Raw genomic sequence first — 7535 nt, 5'->3', positions numbered from 1 at the left:
TTGCAAGTCCAGGGAGGTAGGCGCCATCCTCCATCTCTTGTGCCAGCTTCACTGCCCATCCTGGCCACAAATAATCAATCCATAATTGCTCTTTTAACTTCTGCCTCTGCCTGTGTTGGTTTGGCTCTATCCAGTCTTCTCCGCCAGGGTGGGAGGGGGCAGTACTTCCCATTGGTTAGGGCACCCACAGTGAGGGAGGGGACATCCCTTTTCCAATGGGCCAAATCTTAAAGTCTCCTCCTCTTTAGAAGCCTTTTCCTCTGCTCCTGAGCAAACTGTCCAAGACTCTGTTGTACCACTTCTTTCATTTTGTTGGTATTTTTTTTTCAGGAATGCCTGATCCCTCAGCTGTCTAGCTCTTCAAAGTCAGGGACTTCTTTATGTCCCTAGTGCCCATCCAGATGTTAGGCATAAATGTATGAATGTAGCCTTGACCCATAAATACTATTTTTTACTCTCTCCTCTAGTTACTGCTATTTCCTGATTATGCTTTATAGTTTCCATTAACTGAACACTTCCTATGTGCCAGGTGTCTTTACATGTTAATTTATTTAATTCTTATACTGACCGAATGCTTATTTTACAGATAAGAAAACTGAGTTCAGTGAGGTTAAGTAACTGGTCCAAGGTCATAAAGTCAGCAGGTGCCAGAACTGAGGTTTGCCAGCAAAACAAACATCTTAGTTGTAACAATATCTACAGAATTTTTAGTTAACTTTTGACTTGCCTGCTGCTTTTCTTCACATATATATATATATATAATCTTTACTGAGGTGTAATTTACATACTATACAATTCACTTAAAGTGCACAATTCAATGGTGTTTAGTATATTTACAGAGTTGTGCAACCATCACCATAGTCAATCCTAGAACATTTTTGTCACTCCACAAAAGAAACTTTATACCCATTTGAAGTCACTTCCCATTCCACATCTCCCAAAACCCTCACCCCTGCCTCTATAGATTTGCCTAATCTGGACATTTCATGTAAATGTAATCACACATTATGTGGTCTTTTGTGAGTAGCTTCTTTCACTTAGCATAATGTTCTCAAGGTTTATCCATGTTGTAGCATGTATCAGTACTTCATTTCTTTCCATTGCTCAATAATATGAATGGAATCAAACAATAATCTCCCATTGTATGGATATACCATAAAATATAATATTATATTTATCCATTTATCAGTTGATGAAAATTTGGATTGCTTCCACTTTATGGCTGTTATGAATAATGTTACCATGAACATTCATGTACAAATTTTTGTATGAACACCTGTTTTCAATTCCCTTGGGTATATGTATATCTAAGAGTGGAATTGCTGGGCCATATGGTAACTCTGTGTTCAACCTTTTGAGCAATGCCAGACTGTTTTCCAAAGCAGCTGCACCACTTTACAATCTTACCAGCAGTGTGTAAGGGTTCCAATTTCCCCACATTCTGTTCAGTACTTGTTATTACCTATCTTTTCTATTATAGCCATCCTAGTGGTTTTACGTTTCACTTCTCTGGTGACTAATGATGTTGAACATCTTTTTATATGCTTATTGGCCATTTGCATATCTTCTTTAGTGAAATGTCTATTCAGATCCTTTGCCCGTTTTTAAATTGGGTTATTTTTCTTTTTATTATTGAATTGTGAGAGTTCTTTATATATTCTAGATTCAAGTCCCTTATCAGATTTATGATTTGCAAGCATTCTCTCCTATTCTGTGGGTTGTCTTTTCACTTTCTTGATGGCATCTTTTGAAGCACAAAAAATTTTTAATTTTGATGAAATCCACTTAGTTTTTTTTTCCTGTTGCTTGTGCTTTTGTTGTCATATCTAAGAAGGCTTTGCCTAACCCAAAGTCATGAAGATTTACATTTTGTTCTGAGTTTTATAATTTTAGCTCTTACATTTAAGTCTATTACCCATGTTGAAATAACTTTTATATATAGTACAATGAGAAAGTCCATGTTCATTTTTCCACTTGTGGATATCCAGTTGTCCCTGCAACATTTGTTAAAAGACTATTCTTTCATTATTGAATTGTCTTCACATCTTTTTTTGAAAGTCAACTGATTATAAATGTGAGAGTTTATTCTGGAGTCTCCAGTGTGTTCCATTGATCTACATGTCTATTCTTATGCTAGTACCAAATTGTCTTGATTATCATAGATTTGTAATAAGTTTTGAAATCAGAAAGTGTTAATACTCCAACTTTATTCTTCTTTTTAAAAATTCCTGTGCTCTTCTGGGTCCCTTGCACTTCCACATGATTTTTAAGATCAACATGTCATTTTCTGCAGAGAAGCCAGCTGGGATTTTGATAAGGGTTGTATTGAAACTGTAGATCAATTTGGGGAGAAAGTCCTCCTTCTTAACTAGGTCATCATGCCATCTATCAATCCCAGTACAAAAGGAGACAGCAGGAGCATAAAAGAGGAGGGAGAGAAAGAGAGAGAGGGAGGGAGGGAGGGAGGGAGACAGAGAGACAGAGAGACAGAGACAGAGGGACAGAGACAGAGAGTGAAGGGGTCATCCATATGAAGCAAGTAGAAGTGAATCCAGATGTAGTGAGATCCCAGGCCAAACAAGAGGCAGAATCATGGGAACGCTGAATTCTTCCTTGCCAGACACATCTTCATTAACCTGATTTCAGCCCATAGATTGAAGTTGCTATGGCTCCTTCCTTCCCGAGATGATTCTTTCTTTTTCCCTAGGATCTCTTCCAAATACCTGAAGGTTATGAGAATGCCTTATATGCCTTGATTTGTGGGATTTAAACATCAATTACCTAATGAGACCCTGCTGAAAAGGCCCATATCTCAATAATGAAATGAAATGAAATGAATCTCATTACTTCCACCCCCCTTTCTGCAGTAGGAATTGTTATAGCCCCTTCTTGGTGAGTTTCAGGGAAGTTGTCCTGCCCTGGGAACTCTGTTCTAGGGAGATCAGCATATGGATATTGTACATGGGTCTCCAAGGTGCTCTGGGGTGTGCAGGTGTGGGGAATGGAGCTGCAGCTCTCTTACAGCCCCATGATCCTAGGTGGATTCAGTTGGGCCCACAGCATCTTGCTACAGTCTGTACCTTCTGTACTTCAGCCAGACCATCTTTCTTGCTAAGAGCTGGTGAGGGAATGAGGATGTGAGAGTTGGGGGTATAGGCTGGAGGAGAAGTGAGCTTAACTCCCTCCTAGTGGATGGGAAAGGATGATTGAAATTGCTCATTTAGCAAATGATTTAGCCTGCTGCAGAAAATCCTATTAAATGACAATTCTTATGTTAGTCCCTGGCTCCTGGGAAGAGCAACTCTGGGCTTTTGTGAAGACCAGGGCATGGTCTCTATGAATCCGGTTAAATAATCATCACCAATAAGACACTAAAAGTCAGAGGCAGGGAAACTTCATCAGGTTTCCCTGCTTCTTCCCACCCCTTCAGCCTATTCCCTCATATCATCAGTCAATTATCTGGTTAGTTGAGCCTTTTCTCTGCCCATCGTAATATAAATAGCAAGCATTTTATGGGTCCCCATTAAGCAATGTGATCAGCATCAATTACCTAATGAGACTGTGGAAAGTCGTGATTTAAAATCCTGTTCTCAATTGTGATTCAGCTTTGTCTGGAGCCAACATGATAATTGTAGTGACATGCAAACTAATGGCACTCCAGATGTGGGGCCTCTGCTCCCAGCTTGGGTTTGGCTCTGGGGGAAATTTACCCTATGCCAAGGGGCCTAATCTCTGTACTTTGTTCTGAAAGGGAGAGTTTTTTGTCCTACCAGCCTTCAGCGTGTGATGGCTAGATCCGCCTAGTTCTGCCCTGTAGCCTCAGGGCCTCTGGGCAGGGACAAAAGAGGATGAGACTAGAGGAAAATACAGGGGCACAAGATGCTATCATTTCCTGAAGGCAGAGAGTTTAGTCTGTTTTTTTCTCTACTATTTCTATAGAGCCTAAAGACTACCTGGCACATAGTAGGGGCTCCATAAATACTTTATGAATGAAAGAATAGAGTCCCAGCATGGTCCGTTTAGCCAGCAAGCTCTTCTGTTTGCAAGTTTAGGTGTAGTTCCCTGGAAGACAAGGAGAGATGTTTGTGTTTAGTGATGATCCTTCTAGCCTGAAAAGTTAGTAATTACCCCATTTGGGCTGGTGATGAGACACAAGTATTCGATGTTAACAATCTGGAACATTTCATCTTTCTCTCTGGGACGTCCCCACCCCTACCCCTAGACATCTTGGTTAAGGATGGCTTTTTTTTCAGAGCAACACAAGTGGTTCCTTTACTTCCTCACTTTTCTTAGCTTCTCCCTTGGATAAGAAGTAACTTAAAGCTACTCGCCAAATTCATTTGTCAATTTTCAGTTGTCATTTAGTCTGTGTCTCAGCAGCATTTGACCTAGTTGATGACACCTTCTTTTGGAAATACTTCCTTCACCTGGCTTCCTGAGCACTAACAAGCTCATGGTTTTCCTCCTGTTTTCCTGGCAGCTTCTTCCCCTATCTTTATACCTTCTACATGTTCAAGGCCCCCAGGGATCCATCTTTTACCCAATTCATTTCTAAATAATTTTCTCTAGCATCAGTCTTTAAATACTTCCTATATGTTACTGAACTCAGGTTCAGCTGCTTGCTGCTCAAAGCCATTCATCAAGAGATAAGAGTCAGTAGAAAGGAAAGATGCTTTAATTAGAAAAGCTGACAATCTGACAAGAAGGTGGACCTATGTCCTGAGACCAACTCCAAAGAGTCTACTCAGCCATGACAGTTCTTAAAGGGGAAAGAGAGTGGGGAGGAATCTCCGTGAATCATTGAGGCAGGTGGTTGGGTTCTGCATCATTCTCCATTGTGTGCAAACTGGCTGCACTTTTCTCCTCAGATGTTATCTTGCCTGGGCGATCTGCCTGCAGGATTGCTAAGGTGTATAGTCATTTTTTTAACTACTTAATTCTTCTTTCTTCTTTTTATTTAAGAAAAGAATCAATAGGTTAGGCAAGGCATGGTGTGCATTCAGGAGAGCATAGGTCAGGAGTTAGTTTAAATTGCCTAGTGATCTCATTCCTGTAATTAGGTTCTCTCAAGGTTAGAGGGGAACAAATGGGCAAACAGGAAAGGAACAAAAATGCTGCTTTCACATACTGATGAATATATCTCTAGTTAGGACCTCTCTTCTGAGCTCCAGACTCAGGTATCTAATGCCTACCTGAAATCTCCACTTGTATCTTTAACAGGAATCTCAAACTTGCTGAGTCCAAAAGAGAATTCTTGATTCCCTGAGCCTCCTTGTTCACCATTCCCTGCACAATTCTACAGTCCAGTTCTTTCCAAGAGGCATCTCCATTTACCTGGATGGTCAAGTCAGATACTTAGGGGTCAGTCCTGAGTCCTCTTTCCCTCAGTCTCCATATCCAATCTATCAGTTAGCTCTGTAAGCTATGTTTTCAGACTATATTCTGCATCTGACCACCTCACGTCTACTTTATCATTACCATCCTGGTTCGAGCCATCATCCTCTTTGACCTAGACTAATGTAATGACTTCCTAACTGGTCTTCCTACTTCCATCCCTGCTCCTTACCTTTAAACTCAGGTGTCAGAGTAATCTTAAGAATATTAAATCAAGTATGTCTCCCTTCTGCTAGAAGTTGTCCAGTGAAAAGATGCTCAGTAATATTGTTCATCAGAAAAATGCAAATTAAAATCACACTGAGATACTATTATGTACGTACCAGAATGCTAAAATTCTGACAACACCAAATGTGGGCAAGGATATGGTGGTGGCAATGTCACTGGGAAAAGGCCTTAGGTAAACTGTCAGTCTCTACTAAAATTAACATATACCTTCCCTATTATCCAACAATTCCACTCCTAGGTATATACCCAAGATAAATGAGTGCACACATGGACAATAAAACATGTGCAAGAATGTTCATAGCAAATTTATTCATAATAGCCCTAAACTGGAAACAACCCAAATGTGCATCAATAGGAGAAAGGCTAAATAAATTGTGGTATATTCATTCAATGAAACACTTCACAGCAGTGAAAAAAAAAGAACTATGAATATATATAAGCTGATGTTGAACTTTTGACAGAAAAAATAAATTTCTGTCCCTTTAAGTCACCAAGGTGTATAAATTTGTTATGGCAGTCAGAGGAAACTAATATATTTATTATGATTTAAAAGGCTTCATATGATAGGTATAGAGTTTCAGTTTTATAAAATGAAGAGTTCTGGAGATTGGTTGCACAACAATGTGAATGTATGTAATAATAATTGTATATTTAAAAATGGTTAAGGTGGTAAATTTTATGTTATGCACATTTTACCACAATTTTTAAAAAATCATAGGCTAAAATAAAATAAAAATTAAGTTAAATTAAAAAGGCTCCACGTAATCTCACCCCTGCCTACCTCTCCAAGTAGTCTTGTCATTTACGTCACTACAGGTTCATGACTTTGAGCATATCAAATGTGCCCTAATCTCAAGATCTTCACATTTGCTGATCCCTCTGCCTGATAAGTTCTTTCCTTTAATATCTCTGCATTGATCTCCCTTCACTTCATTCAGGCTCTGTTTTAATACCACTTTAAGGAGGACTTCCTGGACATCTATTTTTTTTTTTAGTTTGGATATTATTAGTTTGTTATAAAAGAGAGACATGACTTGGAAATTATTTACATGATGAAAAGATTTCAGAACTTCAGTGGAATGGGCAGCTTCATGTGATGCCATTTTAAGAGTGACATTTCAGTCTACGTATTTTCCAAGAATGTCACCATCTCTAAATAAGAAATAATCCTTGTCGTCTACAACTACTTTGGTGCCTCCATACTCTGGAAGAAGAACTTTGTCTCCAACTTTCATGCTAACTGGTTGAATCTCTCCACCATTTCCTTTAGAACCCCATCCAGCAGCTATTACTGTTGCCTGCAATACTTTTCCTTGAGATTTTTCTGGAAGCATAATGCCTCCTTTGGTTTCAGTTTTGGCTGCAGTCCTTTCAACTCATACACAGTCAAAGAGGGGAAGACACTTTCTAAATGCCTGTTCTGCCATGACTCCGGCTGCCACCGTGCATACTCTGCTCTCCCACCACCACTGCAAGGAGAAACCTGCAGTCCTGGACCACGATATTTAAAATATACACCATTCTATCATTTGCTATCCTCTACCTTGTTTTATTTTCCTTCAAAGTATTTTTTAAAAATAAATTTTTAACCTTAAAATAGTTTTAGATTTACAGAAAAGTTTCAAAGACAGTACAGAGTTTCCATACAGTGCACACCCAGTTTCCCTCCTTGTTAACAATATCTTGCTTAAGTATGGTGCACTTGTCACTAACTATTGAGCCAATATTGGTATATTATTATTAATTGAAGTCTATATTTTTTTCAGATTTCCTTAATTTTTACCTAATTTTTTTTTCATTTCCAGGATGCTACGTTCCATTTAGTCATCGTATCGCCTTAGACTCCTCTTGACTGTGACATAGATTCTCAGACTTTCCTTGTTCTTGATGACCTTGACACTTTTGACGAATAT

General features: G+C 39.0%; 1 pseudogene; it reads right to left on the bottom strand.

Annotated features, from left to right (window-relative positions):
- Positions 1 to 6740: 6740 nt before the first annotated feature.
- On the bottom strand, positions 6741 to 7049 carry LOC141575285 (10 kDa heat shock protein, mitochondrial pseudogene; annotated as a pseudogene).
- Positions 7050 to 7535: the final 486 nt, after the last annotated feature.

The sequence above is a fragment of the Camelus bactrianus genome, chromosome 3 (assembly GCF_048773025.1).
Source record: "Camelus bactrianus isolate YW-2024 breed Bactrian camel chromosome 3, ASM4877302v1, whole genome shotgun sequence".
Taxonomy (NCBI): Eukaryota; Metazoa; Chordata; class Mammalia; order Artiodactyla; family Camelidae; genus Camelus; species Camelus bactrianus.
Note: the sequence above shows the minus strand (reverse complement) of the source record. Positions and strands in the feature narration are given on the sequence as shown.